This window comes from Canis lupus, chromosome 3, assembly GCF_048164855.1.
Source record: "Canis lupus baileyi chromosome 3, mCanLup2.hap1, whole genome shotgun sequence".
Classification (NCBI taxonomy): domain Eukaryota; kingdom Metazoa; phylum Chordata; class Mammalia; order Carnivora; family Canidae; genus Canis; species Canis lupus.
Window position 1 is genome coordinate 49,590,848 of NC_132840.1, and position 18,582 is coordinate 49,609,429.

Genomic DNA, 18,582 nt, shown 5'->3' on the forward strand with positions numbered 1-18,582 from the left:
CGTAATGAAGCCTCCAAAAAAACCTCATATGGGGTTTGGAGAGCTTGTGGGTTTTGGAACTGGGGGACATATGGGAGAGTGTGGCACGCTCAGCCCTGCTCAGCCCTGCTCAGCCCGGAACTCCCTCCCCATCCCCTGCCCTATGCATCCCTCCCAAGTGGCTGTTCCTGTTATATCCTTTATAACAAAAGGTCGTCTAGTAAGTAAAGCTGTTTTCCTGAGCTCTATGAGCAGCACTAGCAAGTTAATTGAACCCCTGGAGAGGACTGTGGGAACCTCAATCTATACCTTGGTGCAGGTGACCACCTGTACTTTCAATTGGCATCTTAAGTGGAGGTGGCGGGTTGGGAGCTGTCTTGCAGGACTGAGCCTTTAACCTGTGGGATCTGCTGCTCTCTCCAGGTGGGCAGTGTCAGATTGGAGTTGAGTTGCAGGGCACCCAGCTCGGGTCTGGGAACTCCTTGTTGGTGGAGACCCAGGCCCACGCATCGGAATTGGCAGCCAGCATCTTGACCTTGTCTCATGGCTGCTTCCTGGGGAAGAGTCAAGTCCACCTCTTCAGGCTCTGGCTTGCTGAGGAAGCCAGCTCTGGGCCAGGCCTTGGACACTGCGCCAATGTGACTTTGACCTTGGGAAGGGACATCTTCACCCATCCCCACAGCCTGGGCCTCTGATGGGACTCCCTGAAAATCCAGTGGTGTGTGCCTCCCAGGACTTTCCCAGCCCACCGGCCAACCTGTACTTCCGGCGGCCACCTCCCTCCACCCCTGCCTGGTGGTGGCAGCTCCTGGTACGAGCTTTCTCTGGAAGCCGCAGAAAACAGCGCAGGGGAGGGGTGTGTGGAGGGGAGCCTGTAAGCAGCACCCGTTCTACCCCAAATCACTGGCTCCAGTGGAAAAAGGGCAGTGGCCTGACTTCCTGATTAATGAGGTGGTCAGATTGAGGAAGAAAGGAGCCTCCCTCCTTCCTGTGGGAGGCCTCAGATTCCCGACGGGAAGGGGGGGGGCAGCTCTGTCTGGCTGAGAGCGCGAGGAGCTTCCTCCCAGACTGTCCACCTGTCTCTGTTTTCAGCGTTTTTCATCTTTTTTTGGCATCTCTTCTTAGGTATTTTAGGGGAAGGCTGGGGGAAGCCACCCAGGAGGCTGCCAGGCATGCACTATTTTAAACCACGGCCACCCCCCTTCCCTTTAAATTGAGGTTGGAAACCCATTCCCAGAAGGAAGGCCCCGCGGGAAATTAGCTTGTCTCCGGCTCTCCCCCCCAGGCACGACTCCACAGCGTCTGCGACGACAGACAGAGCAGGGAAGGAGGAAGGCTGCAAGCTCTGAATATTAACCAGCAAAGGTAGACAGCTTCAATATTGCAATCACCAGGGCCCGAATGTGCAAAGCTACTTAATGAGGTTGTAATCAAACACAGTCCACCAGAAGGAGATTATAATTAGAGTCCAGAGGGCAAGCAGGAAGCAGAACCAGCTTCTCTTAACCCCCCTCCTCCCCCGGCTCTAGAACATCAGAGGCCAGCTCCTCCTGAGGGAGGGTGTGGGCACAATCTGGGGGATCCTGGCTTCGCTGGTGGGCTGTACTCCGCGTCCCCTCCCCCATGACACTCTGGCTGGCCTTCCAGGGGATTCCCAGGGGAGGGAAGGGAGCTATCAGGTGCCCTTAGGAAAATGCAGCCCCAGGGAGGGGAGCCAGAAAGTCTCTGAGCTAGAGCTAGCAGGGGTGGGGGGATGGGAGGGATGGGGGGCTGGTGCAGACTCCAGGCAGCTGCTTGCTGAGGGAAGACAAGAGTCTCTAAGGAAGCCAGAAGGAGTCTTAAAAGCGCCACAGGGAACGGAGGGGGCCCCTGGGGTAGGCGTCCACACCGAGTGTGAGAAAGATGGAGGATGCACTAGGCCAACTCATCAGTGCTTCTTGAAAAGGCACGTCTGCGTTCTTGTCCCTGCCACCCAGGGAATGCTAGCTCACTTGGAAAAAGGCTGTTTGCCGAAGTCACGGGTCTCAAGATGAGAGCAGCCCAGGTTCTCCAGGTGGGCCCTTAATCCAGCAATAGGTATCCTTCTAAGAGGCACAGAGAAGAAGGACACTAAGGACACGAAGGAGGAGGCAGGGACTGGAGTGAAGCAGTCGTAACTGCCAGGGTCTGGAAGATGCGAGCAATGGAATCACCCCCAGAAGCCTCTGGAGGGAGCTCGGCCAACACCTTGGTGCTGGACTTCTGGCTTCCAGGACTGGAAGAGAATACATTTCTGCTGTTCTAAGCCACCAAGTTGGTGATCCTTGGTGACAGCAGCCCCGATCAGACACAGGTAGCATTTTCCCCCAGGGGATGTACCAAGGAGGGCACGTGCATCAGGACCCCTCCCCTCTTCCAGCCCATCCGGGAGCACAGCTGTGGGCAACCCAGGACCACTGGCATCAGAAACTTTCTACCCTCCCTGGGCCCTCTCTGAGTGCGTGTATCCCCGACACACTTTCCTTTGTTGTCTGCTCCCTGAGGTGGGACTGGCTGGGCAGAGGTGCTTCCTGTAGGATACCATGCACCTGGATGATTCCCCGCTCCATATGAAAAAGAACATTTAAAAACAATGGTGTAAAAAAATATATTTATTCTTTATTTGACAGAGAGAGAGAGAGAGAGACAGAGAATGCACAAGCAGAGGGAGCAGAGGGAGAGGGAGAAGCAGGCTCCGTGCTCAGCAGGGAGCCTGATGCTGGGCTAGATCCCAGGACCCTGGGATCATGACCTGAGTCAAAGGCAGATGCTTAACTGACTGAGCCACCCAGGTGCCCCCCAAATGGTGATTTAAAAAAAAATTATTGGGCAGCCCCGGTGGCTCAGCGGCTTAGCGCCGCCTTCAGCCCAAGGTGGGACCCTGGACCGAGTCCCACATCAGGCTCCCTGCATGGAGCCTGCTTCTCCCTCTGCCTGTGTCTCTGCCTCTCTCTCTCTTTCTCTCTCTCTTTCTCTAATAAATAAATAAAATCTTAAAAAAAAGAATTTGTTCAAAGTATTTAAAAATTATTAATTTATTTATACAAAGATTTTATTTATTCACAAGAGACACACAGAGAGAGGCAGAGACACAGGCATAGGGAGAAGCAGGCTCCCTGTGGGGAGCCCGATGCGGCACTCAATTCCAGGACTCTGGGATCATGACCTGAGCAAAGGCAGACAGACATTCAACCACCCAGGTACCCCTAAAAGATTTTATTTCTAAGTAATTTCTATACCCAATGTGGGGCTTGAACCCACCATCCCAAAGTTGAGTCCCATGTTCCACCGAGTGAACCAGTCAGGTACCTTTAAAATGGTGAATTTCATGTTATGTATACTTAATAATAATAATAATAATGATAATAAACAGAGGTGGTGAGCTCACAATCATTGGGAGTATGCAAGTGGCAAGATTTCTGTACTATGAGGGAAGGTAACCACTGAGGAATCTTCCCTGTGGCTCTCTGTGATTCTGGTCACTAGTATGACTTCCTTGAAGGAGAAATCCAGAAGCCAAGGAGCCAAGGGTGTGACAGTGGGTGTGACCATTCAAGAGGATGCCCGGAATAGCTGTAAGAGGTGTGGCTTCCAGGACAGGAAGAATGGGGAAAGAACTCCGAATCTGTGAAGCAATAGATGGACTCTATGAAGACAGATTGTGTGAAACAATAGGTAGAATCCAAGAAAGATGGAGGGTTTGGGGTTGGGCCGGGCGAGAGCTCCTGACAAAGAGGGAACAAGGGGACTCAGACTCTCCCTGCAGCTAGCACTTGGAAGGCCTCGGCCCCAACAACCAGACCCCGGGCTCCAGTGCTCCCAAGAGTAAAACCGTTTCCGTGGCAACAGAGTGTCCTTAACCCACAAAGGGTTGAATTAAACCAGGAGATACTGGAGCAAATCAAGCGCAGATGAATTTAGGCATGTCCGCATCTGGTATTTGACACATCTGTAATGTTTAGGAGGATTAGGTATATTAGAGTCCCTGACAGATTAGCCCTGCGATTCCGACTTACAGTGGCTAACTGGGTAATGGACTTCAGGCTTACGATTTCCAGAACGCTCAGAGAGGACTTGGTGGAGTTTGGGACAGTTCTGAAATGTTTATGGGGCGCCTGGCTGGCTCAGCCGGAGACTCTTGATGTTGGACTCCAAGAATATTGAATTCAAGCCCCACTTTGGGCATAGAGCCTACTCAAAAACAAACCAACCCAAACACAAAAAACCCCATCTCTGAGGCGCCTGGCTGGCTCAGTCGGTGGAGTGTGCAGACTTTTGATCTCAGGGTCACAAGTTCGAGCCCCATGTGGGGCATGGAGCCTACATAAAACAGAGCGTTCAAGAGAACTTACTATACGCCCTGTTCACAAGCTTCATCTGCTTAATTTTAAGAACTGTTTAGGAAGCTGGGAAAGTCCTGCTTTTTAGGAAGGCTGTTTCTCCAACTTAAGAAAGCTGGATGAGATAGCTAAAGAAATTTAGTTACTGATGTTATAAACCCCACACCCTTAGGTCAAATCTATTCAGGAGAATAATGGTATTTGTAAGTTACACGTAAAATCTTAGGGAAACGGTAGGCTTTAAAATTTACACTTCAATATATTAAGTAGTAATTGAGAAAACCCAAGCACATTTACAAGTATCTGTATGTGTGTTTGTATGTATACGTACGTGTATATGCACATGGGGTATGTGTATATGCACATGGGGTCTGTGTATATGCACGTGGCATATGTTGTAGGAGTATGGATGTATGTAGGTATATGTGGTGTGTGAACGTGTGCACACATGAACGCACGCACATGCATGCTCCCTGCCCAACTTGCCTGCCTGGCTTAAGTGGAAGGGGCAAGGAGTGGGGTTTTCTGGTTCCTGTCTTAGGGTGCTGTCCCTCCAGGGGTGGCTGCTGACTCTCCTGCTCCTCCTAGGTCGCCTGGCCCCTGCAGGGTTTTGAAGTCCAGCATCCTGGCAGGCTGGCCCTCCTTAACCCTGACCAGTGCTCCGGCTGCATCTGCCCTCCCCATCAGGATGCAGGGCTGGGCGGCACCTTCGCCTGGCTAGGAGCTTTCAGTTGCGTGTTGTTCGTGTTTTAATTTCGAAGTCTTTCAAAATGACATTGTTTGCATGAAACAGGCCCCTGGAAACAGATGCCTGGCCACTGCCAAGTGTAATTTAATTAAAATCCAAGAAACAGCACTAGCAACAAATAAATATCAAGGAGATACTTTTTCTTGGGGGCGCCTGGGTGGCTCGGTGGGTTAAGCACCCGACTCATGGTTTCGGCTCAAGTCATAATCCCTGGAGTAGTGAGACTGAGCCCCTGGTCAAGCTCCTGGGCTCAGCAGGGAGTCGGCTTCCCTCTCTCCCTCTCCCTCTGCCCCTACTGTTTGTTTGTTTTTTAGAAAAATATAAAGTCAGGGGCGCCTGCGTGGGTGGCTTAGTCGATTAAGCATCTGCCTTCAGCTCAGGTCATGATCCTGGGGTCCTGGAATCGAGCCCTGCACTGCAGGAGCAGGAAGCCTGCTTCTCCCTCCCTCTGCCTGCTGCTCCCCCTGGTTGTGCTCTTTCTCTGTCAAATGAATGAATAAAATCTTTAAAAAAAAAGAGAGAAAAAAAGAAAAATATAAAGTCAGTGCTGGGAAGGGTAGGTCTCATCCTACCTAGACTCTGCTCAGGGCAGGACAGGAGACACCCCAGGTTCCTGTCCTGGGTTAAATCTTCAGTCACTGTGTGGCTCTGGGCCAGTCATCCCCTGCACGGGGCAGCAAGCTCACCTACAAATGAGGGTCGCACCAGCTCATTCTTCCCGAAAAGTGAGCAGAGAAAGTAGGAGAGAGCAGAAGAGGGCCTCAGCCCCTGGAGATTTGGAACACAAGGAATTCAACAAATAACCATTTCCTCTCTCCTGTCCTATGTCTGAGCTTTACGACTTCTCTGGAAGGGGGGTGGTATTATGCACTGAATCTCAAACTTAGTTTCCGAGCCCCTCCCTCCTGCTCTCACACAGCATCTCAGTGGGGCTGGGATTCTGCAGGAAGCCTGGGGCCAGAGGGTTCCCGAGGGGCCCTGGCTTCTACATTCCAGAATTCTCAGCGCTTTGTCATCAATCCCAGAGCCCTCCTGATCTCTCCGCTTGGGAAACAGGCTGCATGAGTTGTTTATGCTTTCCGGGGAATGCATCTGGCCCTCTTGGTGGTAAATTTTGTCTGCGTTAGCTGAAAGTTCTGGTCCATTGTCAAGGGACTGTAGGTAATGACAAAGAGGCAGAGGAGTCACTTAGATGCTCCTGCTGGCTCTTAACATCCCGCTTTCCCAGTAGGACAGACTTCATAGCAACAGCCCGTTTCTCGGAGTGAGAAGCTCCAGATTGGAGGGTTGTCTCAAACAGTGAGCGAGTAGCAGGGACAGGAGGGCCCCAGAAGTTTCTAATGCCTTCTCTCAGCCACCAACCCATAGAGGACAAGGGTATTAGGGCTCTCCAGAGAAGCAGAACCAATAGGGCATGAGAGAGAGAGAGAGAGAGAGAGAGAGAGAGAGAGACTGAAGGAATTGCCTCATGAGATTGGGGGATCTGGCCAATCTGAAGTCTGTAGGGTAGGCCAGCACACGGAAGACCAAGGAAAGAGCTGATGTTACAGTCTAGAGTCTGAAGGCCAGCTGGAGGCAGAAGTCCTTCCGGCCCTGTCTCTCAAGGCCTTCAGCTGATTGGACCAGGCCCACCCACATTCTGGAGGGTCATCTGCTTTACTCCAAGCCTAGTGATTTCAATGTTAATTTCATCTAAATCCATTTGCAGTGACATCTTGACCAAAACTGGGTACCATGGCCTAGCCAAGCTGACACATGAAAGTAACCATCACGACAAACTGATGATCTTTACCACTTTAAATCTCTAGGTCAGAGCCAAGGCCCAGGCAAAGCCTCCAAGAAGCTGGGTGAGCAGAGATGAGTCACGCTGGAGAAGGGATCCAGCCTGAATCCAGCTCGCTCCCAATTGCAAGCAGGAAGTGGTATAGAGAGAGGAAGAGGAGATCCCCCAGGGTCCAGGGCTGAGCGTGAGGCCCTACCAGCACCTTCTCAGTCAGCCAATTCCCCCAAGACCTTTCAATTCAGAATCAATGACTTCGGTGGCCTGTCACCAAGGAGCTACATGTCATTCTCCGGGCAGAGGGGAGGGCAGAAGCTGGCCCAGGAAGGGAGCCACAGACGTGCTCTCTGAGGGCTCTGCAGCAGGGGCCCCAGTCAGGTGGAACCGTCCCTGTCCTAAAGTCCTGCTTCTCAGGGGCTCATCCTCCCTGAAGATGGAAGGACCAGGGCCACAGCCAGCAGGAGCAAAAAGGAATCCGTGAGACTTAGGGGCTGCAAAGGAAGGGGGGCCTTGGCCTGGTTTCTGGGAGGTCACTGAGTTTGTCCACAGCCTCCAGGGACCATGAGAAGGGCAGGTGGAGGTGGAGGTGAGAGGCCCAGAGCCACAGGCCCAGAGAAAGCTCAGAGCTTTCCACCAGGGCCATGGGCCTCTTCTTCCAGCCCAGCATCCCTTCATTCTGCCCATGGGATTTCCCTCGGTGGCCCTCCTTCCTCCAGAGCCTGGTCCAGGTAGGACACCGGGAACGCTGTGCTGCACACCTGCTCTGAGCGCCCAGCCAGCTGCCCCTGCCCCTCTGGGCTTCCCCAGAGCACCCACTTCAGGGTCCTTGCTCTTCCATCAGCCTCTCTCCGAGATGCTCATATGCCAAAAACATTTCTGTTCTTCTCACCCTGTGCGACGTATTCCCTACCAGCAGGGGAATTCTGGAGAGATGGGAATTCTTAGAACAGGTACCTTGGAACCTTTTGGTTGTCTGACTTTCCATATCCAAGAACTTTAGCCCATCCACACTTGGGATGGTCTCTGGGCCACCAGCAGTCTGGGAACCCCAAGGGCAAGGATTCTAAGAGTTTCCACCACAGAACTCCACAACTCCAGGAGGAAGTGGAGGAGAGAAGTCTGCAGGTGAGAATAAGAAGAAGTTCAGGAGACTGGCATATCTTCGGAAAAACTAAATTGAATGGAATTACTTCCAGGGGAGATGTAGAGGGTATTTACAGGGGATGGGAAGCGTCCAGACCTTATTTCCCCTAGAACTAAGAGAGGCAGGAATCGAAACAGTCTGGGAAAGTGAAGGGGAATTCCTGGATCGCCAGGACGTAGGAGGGGCCAGAGTCGTGGGAACCCAGCCAGGAAGGACACCGCGGTGCCCCTGCTTGTCCGCTGGTGCTCCTCACTGGGTCTGACTCCAGACCCCTCATGATATTTTGTTTAATTTTAATTATAATTTTAATTTAATTTAATTTTTTAGGATGTTTTTTATTCTGTTGAGGGCAAGAGTGTTGAGCAGGTACTTTAGAGAAGATGCCCAACTGCTCTAACTCCCTGATTTACGAAGAAGAGGGCAAGCATCTGGCTCAGAGGCAGAAGTCACGTACTGGCTGACGTTCTCCCGTTCCCTGCCTTAGGTGATTTGGGAAGGCTGTTCGGAGGAGATGAGTGGGAAAGGGGTGGCCTCAGCTGATAAAGACTGAACTTTGGTGCGCTTTCGCCAAGGCTGCCAAATACAGTTGTACAGGGTGTATACTGCACAAAGGTGTGCGGGTGGGGCTGAACTCACCATGATTTGACTGACTCTGGCTCTGCCAATCACGGGGTGTCTCCTCTACCTCTCACAAAGGAACCGTATGGGCAAGGAGATGCCCTGCATCTCCCTGAAAGAAACCAAGGTGATGAGGCTTCCTTGGGTCACTTGGATTCACAGAATGGCCTCCACACCAACAAAGTCCTTGTTTCCTGAGGCTGCCAGGAGCAGAAGCATGGCCAAGGTCTAACGTGGGGGCAGTGAGCTCAGGATATGGTCCTGCCTCAAAATTATATAGTTCATCATAGTCTGAACCACCACTGTCTCCACATTTGACTTTAAAAAACAAGCTGTTGAAAAAAATGCCATTTAGAGGATGTGCTCAGAGGAACAGTGTTCCCCAGTCTTCCCCTCTCTGGAGGTCTGGCCTCCCTGTCTCCTGCCAGTTCATGCAACTGTGTGTGGACAGCCAGGGCTCCTGCCGTGTACAGAGTCCCAGAGCCCCTGAGGATGGGACCCAAAGCCACCAACGCCAACCCAAGACCCTGTGCAGGCCACGACTCCCCTCTGGGCCTGTCTGCACTTGCACAGAACATCTCAGCTCTGACTCCAGCAGGCTTTCTCACCGAAAAGAACCACAGGAACCCGTCTTTCCGTCCAATTCCTTCAGGGAGGGGGAAGGATCCAAGCCCCTTGGATCTCTAAGGACATTCAAACCCCAGCCCTTCCTGTTCTCCGGTGGCAGGGACTCAGGACCACAGCCAGGAGTGAGCCAACAGGACCGCAATAGGCCAAATGGTCAGGTAGCCCATGAGAGGGTGAGAGGCCTGGCCCAGCACCTGGCACCAGGTGGGCCTAGAACTCCTCCCTTGCTTCTTCCCTCTGTAGCCTCTGCTTTCTCTTGTTTTCTCACCTACTTAGGGAGCGAGTGACAGCCCCACGGGAAGGCCATCACGACGCCTCAGGAAGAGACAATTAAACCGATCTTGGAAAAGGCCTCAGAGTCACACTGAGTTTACTGCGTGACACTAGACTTTGAATCTTCAACACCTGGGTCCTGGCAGGTGCAAAGGAGGACTGACCATCCCCCCTCCACAGGATGGCCCGCCTGAACAGGGTCTGAGGGTGGGGAGGAGAATAGAGTCAGCAGTTAGCGGGTGGTGACACTGTCAGGACAGACTGTCCTGGGCTGCGTGAAGCAGCCTGGCGTTCCGCCGAGGGATGCCTGTCCTGGTCCTGTATCTGAGCCATGGGTACAGTACGGTGGGCAGCGCAAGTCTATTCACCAGGGGGGAAAATCAAAAAGACATGTTCTACTCGCAGCTGGGATGCCCCTGGGACCTCAGAGGCCTGAACAGCCACCCAGCTGACCACAACAGAGCCTTCCCTCCCCGGCAGCACCAGCGGCTCCTGCCCCCCTCTTCTCCAACCTGTCCACGGTCTGCATGGTGGGGGTGGGCCCTGCCAGGGGTGCTGGGACCAGCAGGCTGTGGCACAGAGCGTGCTGGGCCAGTCAGGTTGACGTCCAGGGTGGACTCTCCTGGCCTCTCTTCCACCCCCAGCACCACAGGAGGGAAGCCTGCCCCACTCCTGCCTCTCTGTGTGGGGCCTGAGCCCAAAGCGCCAGGAGGCAGTGACCGCAGGGACAGAATTAAGGACAGCAGGGGCTGTGGAGGCAGGTGGGGGGCAGGTGGCTCACATGCTGCTGCTTTCCCAGGCTATGAGTCCCGGCTCCCTGCAGGTGGGTGGCATGCTTGAGTGGGGAGGGCTTCCCATCTCCCCTTGGGGTCCTACCCCCTGCCTGGCAGCCCTCAGTGGGACAGAGGTGTCCTGCAAGCCTCCTTGGGCAGCCTGTAGCTGTGGGCGGTGACTCCATGGGGGGAGCAGCTGTGGAGAGGTGAGGTGCTGGGACTCCTGAATGCCCCCACTGCCATCCCCTCCAGCCACCCCTCTGGCTCTCTGCCCAGGCCAGCCTCTCTGCATCTGTACCCAAGTCAAGGACGGAGCAGGACCCTGACCAGCTACAGCTGACTCTCCACTCACTCACCGCCATGCACAGTACCAGCTGCTCCTCTGATTCCTCTAAAAATGAGCACCGAGGCCGACCCCACTTTTCCCACCTCTTCCTGGGACCATCCACCCCATGGGTGCTCAACAGTGTTTGCTGCGTGAAAGCACAAGCCCTGGCGTGGCCGGTTTGGAGAAGGTGCTGGGCAGGGGTCCTATCCTGAGGACAGGGGAGGCCCCTGGCTCTGCCTGGCCTGGGAGTCTAGGTCTCTGTGGGCAGCAGAGAGGCAGCAGGTCCCAGCAGGTCCTGGCCAAGCCTGGAGATGGGCCTGTTCTCCTTCCTGACTTCCGGGTGCAGGGCTCACAGGACAACACAGGACAACAGAGGCCTGCATCAACACTGGTCTTTGCTTGTGTGCTGCTGCCTGGAGCTACGTGAAGGTCTCCAGGTCCCCTGCTCTGGCCTCTGCCCCTGGAGCTGTGTGACTCTCTCCTCTGTCAGAGGGGGCATATGTCACCTAGGACATGTGACAGGGTGGCCTCTGCAGTGGCCAGTGTGTGGGGTGTATGGGGGTTAACCCCAGAGCCCCGGGGTGGGTATTTTCCTCCAGAAGCCTCTCCCTGTGTCCCCGGCTCTCCTCACACTGGTTGGGGACAAGGGAGTGACCTGAGGGCATGAGTGTGAATTTGGTTCAGGGCCTGGGAGAAATCAGTGAGCACAGATGGCAATGAACAGGTCTCTCTGCAACCACAGGCCTGGTGGAAACCAAGTGATGGTGGAAGCCCTCAGGGCCACCTCCACCAAACACCCCTTCGTTTCATAGATGGGGGATCCCAGGCTGAGAAGGGAAGTGGCTGGGCAAGTCAGGCTCAGAACTGAGACCAGAACCCAGGGCTCCTGACTGCCCGCGAAGGTGGCCGCCCCCACAGAGCCCTTTGTCTGGGCCAGGCCAAGCACCCACCCTGACACCGGCCTCTTGGGTCCTCACCATCCCTCCAAGCTGTAGGGAAATCCAATGACTGCTATTTCTCCTATCTGGTGGCCTGCTGCCTCCCCAGAGCCTAGAACAGTGCCTGGAAGACCAGGCACACGATTGTGGAAGACATAAACTAATTCTTTGCTGTCTTATTTTTGCTCATCCGCCTTTTCATCTTTTGCTACAATGATTACTCAATGCTTTCATAATATTAAACCCCCCCCGCCTTTTTTTTTTTTTTTTTTTTTTTTACTGTAAGCAATCTCCTGCCAATCTCCCAAGACTATTCAAGGAGCAAAACAAACACGGGAAAATGCTTTATGGACTAGAAAGCAACGTGCAGATGCAAGAGGTGCCTCCAACTGCCGGCCCTCTGGCCCAAAGCCCTGGAGTGCAAGATGGGGTACCCCCCTTCTCAACCTCCACCAGCCCCCCTGCTATCTCCCTGCCCTGGAGGGTGCTGCAGAAGGAGGCAGACTCACAAGAGGCAGAGTCTGCTTCCCAGCCCATCTGAGGACAGGAGGAAACACAGGAGCACAAAGAGGGGGGTGGGGTGGGGGACAGGGGACAGCCTGGAGGCCAGCTGGGACCTCAGACCCAGAGGGAGGTCACCTCTGCAGGCATCAAGCTCTGACACCCCCACCCCCCACCCTGAGCCGGACTCCTGCATCTATGCTGCTTCAGATAAAGTTAGAAACATCAAAATGCCACATCCCTTTGAGCAGCAGCCGTCAGCAGAACTCCATATGGCTGTAGCAGCCAGGAGTTGGAGGTAATAAAAGTTAAAAAAAAAAAAAATAAAAGCTGGGAAATGCTCCCGGAGAGCCACGTGGGCACTGCTCAGGGCCGGTGGGCGGGGTGGGGAGGGGAACAGGCAGCGAGCCGCCTCATCCCCCCACGCCTGCTCCGCGTGTGCCAAGGTCACCGTTCTCAGGAGGACAGCCAGCTCCTCTAGTGCCAGTGAGCCCGCGATATGGTGACTGCATCTATTTTGGACAGCTGGGCTCCTCTCCCACCCTCCCAGTTTCTCCTAATGAATGGGACCGCCAGCGGGGCTGGGGGATGGGGCGTGTGGCCGTGTGGGTCATTAGTCTTATCGGTCACCCGCAGCACTGCTCTTGGAGGGAAAGAGGGGGCAGGTGGCTGGCAGATCCCCTCCTTAAAGTGGGGATCTCCTGAGACGATGACCTCGCCCCTTGAGCATCCTCGGTGGGGAAGCCAGAGAAAGACCCTGATCACCTGGGTGACCCTTCTGCAAGGTGGCTCTCGGCTGCAGGAGGACTGTGGGGTGCAGAGCGGCCTCTGGCACCCACCCTGGGAATGGGGAGCAGTGGCAGTGTCAACTCTGCGGGTTACTGGAAGGATAACCCGGCCCCATGCTTGGAGTGGAAACGCTCCAGCAGTCTGAGCCAGACCAGGCTGGCTCCTGAGAGGAGTACCAGGGGCAGCAGTCTGGGGGAAGTATGCTTGAGAAGAAGTTTAAAATCCATTTGATAAGGATTTCTTGAAAACCCACTGTGTCTAGTACATGATCTGCGGCATCTGCCTGAGAAAAGCGCACAGAGAAAGGGGGTGGGGCCCAGCACACACAAGGAGGGGTAGCAAGGTGGGGTGGGTGTCCATAGATGGACCCTACGGTATTTTAGGAGCCCCGCAGACAAAGAACAAAGCAGATTTGGGTGATCTCCAAGGAGGTGGGCATTTGTTCCAGAAAGCAGGCCCTCCCACTCCACCAGACCTGAAGCCCGGGCAGCTGGCCCAGCTCCAAGCCCTGCTGTGGCGGCTGGCCATACAGGGGCTGCCGTGTCTCTGGTCTTGTAAACCAGCAAGGCAGGCCCTGGCACAGGGTTCCTTCTGGATCGTTGTAACTGGAAATGCCTGTGCCCAGCCCAGTCGGAGAGAGGTGGATTTTAAAAAGGAAGGTTTCTCTTTGTGGACAAAATGAACATGATTCAGCATAAGCAGCAGATGAGGAACGTGGCAGCCAGGCTCCCCCTTCGGGCTCGGCTCCCCGCCCGCCACCTCGGCAGGCAGAGGCTCCAGACCGCACCTGCAGGATGGGATCCCTGGGGTGCCCACGGGAGGCCGGGCACTGGGCCACTCCTCTCTCCAAGAACACCACCACCTGGCAGGCTGCCAAGAACAGCCAGGCCCCGAGGCCATCGCTCCCAGACATCCAAGCGCACAGAAGGCCAACGTGTCAGATCTCAGGCCATACGGGTGCACTTCGTAAATAAGCCACCAGATGTACAGCAGTGGCTGGGGATTCAAGGGCTTTCTGAGGACACATGGTGACAGTGGTGGCGGATGCACATCTTCACGGTGCACAGACTTATTAAAGAATGTCACAGGCCTGTGGGGGTTCAATGCCATGCCAGGGACAGAGGCAGTGGCGGCAGGGTCTCCACACCGTGGAAGCACATGACATGGTCTGACAAAATCTGTGTCAGGTGAAAAACTACGGATGGTTAAGTGCTACCCCGTGTCGTGGGACCTGAAAGGCAAGTGAATCTCAGAGCCCAGGGCTGACATGGAAGCTGGCCTTGGAAAGGCAAGGAGCATTCACCGGAAACAAGGAAAGACATTCCTGGTCAAGGCCAAGGGTGGGGGACCTCCCTGTTTGGTGTCTGGTGGCCTCCAGAGCTGTTCACAGAAAGAGATCTTCTTAGAGGAGAGGGTGTCAGAGGAAAAAGATGACCTTCAAAGCCCTTTTGTTCATCTTTTCTACTTCCGGGTAGGAAATACCTGTCCAGCATCCAGGTCCCCAAGGAGCCTCTAAAGGCTTCTCTGCCACTCAGCCCCCTTAGGAAGCAAGTCACCCTAGGCCCTGGTGGTGGGGGGTGTTCTTTTTTTTTGCCTTAGCTGATGTGGCTCATTCCCCATCTAGGGTATAAAGTGAACCCAGGCCTGCCACCCTGGCCACAGCAGACTGAACCCAAGCCATGTCACTGGGTGGGACTGAACAGGCTAACCCTAGAACAGCTGTGCCCAGTATGGCTGCACCATACTGAGTGGCAATAAACTGCCCTAATCAGATCCTCTGTGTGGGAGAGCAGTGAGGCTGGTGAGCATGAGGAGGCAGGCCACTGAAGCTTGGTGTATCCTGGGGAAACTGACCCCACATTCCAGCGTCCCATGAAGCTGGCCAATGACCCAGTCTGCCATCTGTGGGACTCAGAGGGATGGCTGGGCTGAAATGGTGACAGCCCATCTCCCACATATCCTGGTATCTGCCCTCTCTGCATGTTTAAGGGCACTTGATCCTCAGGGCCCCTGAAGGACGGCCAGCCTGAGCCTAAGGCTTGGGGAGCAGCCTCTGGGGAAGGGTCAGGCTTGCAGGAATGGAGTCCAGGGACGGGGAGAGGAATGACCTCCTCTATCCACAGCTGGCTTCTTTCGTCCCCATGAGTTCCCCACGCCAGACTGCTTCTGAACTTGCACTGAACTTTTTTTTTTAAAACAATTTTATTTATTTATTTATTTATTTATTTATTTATTTATTTATTCATTCATTCATTCATTCATTCATTCATTCATTCATGAGAGACACACAGACAGAGGCAGAGACATAGACAGAGGGAGAAGCAGACTCTCTGTGGGGAGCCTGATGTGGGACTTGATCCCAGTACCCCGGGATCATGACCTGAGCCAAAGGCAGACGCTCAACCACTGAGCCACCCAGGTGTCTCTGCACTGAGCTTTTGATCCAGAGGGATCCCTGGCCAGGTAAACCAGATCCAAAACCCCTCTGGGCCTGGGCCAAGAAAGGGTACCAAGACCCTACCCGTAGCCTGGCCAGACCCAAAGTAGGGCAGGTTCTCTTGTTCTTATTGCCATGAGAATGTGCCTTGATTTGCAGAGGCAACTTGACTTCAAGTACTTTGCAGCATTTGCTCTGCTCAGCACCCCAGACACTCTTTAGGAAATGAGGAAATACATACAACTCAGAGAGGTTATCTGCTGGGCCCAAGGTCAAAGCTAAGACCGGAAGGCAAGCTCCTTGAGCTGACCTTTGGGCTTGGGCTCTTCTCATGATGACCCTGCTCCTAAAGATATAGGGATCAATCTCCTTCACGGCACTTCCTGGCACCCTGCCTGAACCCCTGGCCACAGCTCAGGATTGTTAACAGTAAGTAAAGCCTACTGATACTTCACCAGCAAGTGACAAGTACAGACTGACTCTTGAGTCTCCAACCGTGGAAACTACCCCTCAGAGGCAAAAGAGGGGCATTCATAGGAAGTGACACCAGCAGCTACTACAAACTGCCACACAAGAACCCCGAGGTCCCTCTTTCCATTCCGGAGCCTGTAGCAAATCATGAGGTGGGGAGGGGGGATGCGGGGTACCAGACTGGAGCCTATCTTGAACTTGGGGTCTATGAACCCTCGGAAATTCTTGCAAGGTTGTCTGCGTTGGTGCATTGGCCTAGGAAGAGTGTCCATAGCTCATTCAGGGCTCAAGATGCTGGAGGATGGAGGCTAAAAACCCTAAGAACCACAGGGCTTGAAGATCCCAAGTCCCCTCCAACCCTGGACCTCACTGCATAACCAAACCTGGCAGCTAAACACACACTTTCCAACATAGGAGAAAGCACCTTGCAAAAAAAAAAAAAAAAAAAAAAGAAGAAGAAGAAAAGGAACCAAACCCAAAACAACCCAGGGCTATTACAGTCCAGTCCTGGCTGCTACCGGTCTCTACTGGTTCTGTTCACCTATGCCTGCCCTGAGGGGCTGGGCCAGCATCCCCGCAGGACTGCACCCCCTGAGCTCTGCATTCACCCATCTTTGCCTCCTGTCTTACTAAAGATGTTCTACCTGGCCTGACCCCGGGTGACTTCCTGTCTCTCAGTGGCTGCTCATTCCCTTTCTGAACATCACCACCTCCAGATCAGAGGAGCAAACTGGAAAGGAAAATGCAATTTGGGAGAAAGAGCCACTTCAGTGCACAGCACAGATCCAGCTCAATATTCCTCTAAAGAGCATCAGGGTCCTAGAAAACCGCTTCTCTGTGTCTCACGGACATTTGGGCACCAGGGGCTCCCAGGTGCTCTCACACCACCCAGGGCCCTGACCATTTCCTGAAGAAGCCCTGATCTGTAGGTTCCAGGTGACAGGGCAGGCCCGTTGGGGCAGGCCCATGCTGACTCCCAAGAGACCTACAGACCTCACCCACAAGCCAGAGGTCAAGGGGGCCCGACACACAAGAGCTGGAAGGCATATTATCCTGCTGCTTTCACAGAAAAGGGGAAAGTCTGATGAACCCCATCCTGCCCCCCCCACAGCCCTTCCAGGCCTGCCCCTGAGAAGAGTGTCAGGCCACAAACAAGACCAACATTTTTCAGGAAATGCTCCCTGTCTCAGGACCCTGTGAGGCCACAGGAACTTACCTACTCTCAAAAAAACCAGGGAGAAGTTCAGCCTCAGGATGGGGAACCACACTCAGTTTCAGAGGGACTGGAGGAGACAAGGTGTGTGCGAACTCCTGCGGGCCGTAGGCAAATGGCCCTCGAGAATGCTGGCTTTACTCTGTTCTTTTCCCTCTAAGCAGGGCTTGTCTTGACCCCCACCTGTCAGCCCTCTCCGTTCCCCTGTACCCCCCTGAAGCGCTCGCCCTGGTGCTGGGGGGAACGACACATGATCAGTAGTAGAACCTTCTTACTGTCTAGGGTGCAAAATGGGATACAAGGGTCTGGAAAATGCATCATTCTGTTTGAAAGCATAAGAGTTTCCACAGAGGCCAGACACTGGTTTCCAATTTTCAAAAGACACAGAAATACACAACTGTTAAAGTTACCTTGTGCATAATGTCATCTTTCTTTGATGATTCAATTCAGAGAAGAACCTAGGGATCCAGCAGCATCTCAGGGATTATTCTGGATGTTGTTTGGAATAAAGGAAGGCAGGAGCAGTAGCCCCACATCTTTTCCCAAGAACTCAAGCCTCTGCTTCGTTCTTCTCCCTGTGCAGCACGCACCTTGGGAACAGCACTCCAGACACAAAAGGTGTGTGCGTGGGGGAAGGGTGCCACACAATCCTGGAGGGATGTGTGTCTGATTAGAGTTTTGGAGCTTCTACAAGGAAGGCGCTATTGCAGCCTCTTTCATTGGTGATAGAAAAACTTCAGAAAGGCCACCTGAGGTCCCCCCTCCTGGGTTCTGCAGTGGACCCCACCACTAATGGGGTCAATGGAACAGGAATACGGGGCCTGGACTTGGTCAGCCCCCAAAGCTGGGCCAAGACAACTTGACAGTGATGCAAGAGGGGTACCCTCCTGTCTCTCTCACTCAATAAAATCCACGGAACAGGGGACCTCCTCCCCTCTCTCAAAAGAAAGTGAAGGAGGAAAACGAGCAGAGAGGTGGATGACAGCATCGGTCCAGGGCAGCCCCAAAGCAAAGGGGACTGGCTGGATCTGCAAAGTCAGGCCGTAACCAATGGGACAGGGACAGGAACAGGCTGAAGGCAGAAGTGCCGGCCGCCTCCTGAAGTTCCTGCAGCTCCTGCAGCCAGGTACTCACGCAGAAACCCAGCCAGCTGCCCCCTCCCTCCTCTCCACCGCTCAGCAGGGGCTCGGGGCTGAGCACCCGTCGAAGTAAGCCAGGGAGATCCACGCTGTCTCCCACCTCAGCCGCAGTCCAGGATGCCTCCCCGGTGGGCAAATGACCTCGGGACTCGCACCTCACCAGCCCCACGGCTGTGCCCTTGGACTCCCCCTGGGGAAACCCACGGCTGCGCATTCCTGGAGGACCCTCGGTGACTGCCAGCCGAGAGAGGGGAAGACAAGCGCCGTGGCCCAGCCCGGGCATCCCTCCCCGCACCGCGCCCACCGACCATCCTTGGGACCTGCCTCCCTCCCTGCCCGTGGAGGAGAGAAGCGGGGACATTATTCCAACAGGTCCCCTTCGGCCGGGCCTCACCGGGCCAGCCTTCCTCCGCCCCGCCCCGAGGCCTCAAATTCAGCGGGAGCGCCAGGCACCTGCTGCCAGACC

General features: G+C 54.3%; 1 protein-coding gene and 1 long non-coding RNA gene across 3 annotated transcripts in view; one reads left to right on the plus strand and one right to left on the minus strand.

The window, feature by feature from the left end:
* The window catches only part of LRRC75A (leucine rich repeat containing 75A), a 42,255-nt gene that overhangs the window by 23,272 nt on the left and 401 nt on the right, over nucleotides 1–18,582 (minus strand). The gene's annotated exons all lie outside the window — the stretch shown is intronic.
* LOC140630549 (uncharacterized) lies at nucleotides 6,100–10,278 on the plus strand. 2 transcript variants are annotated; one of them, XR_012028281.1, is made up of 3 exons: nucleotides 6,100–6,192; nucleotides 6,894–7,990; nucleotides 8,337–10,278. It is a non-coding gene; the product is annotated as an uncharacterized lncRNA (long non-coding RNA). The 2 variants fall into 2 exon arrangements; XR_012028282.1 differs by having other exon boundaries at nucleotides 6,106–6,246.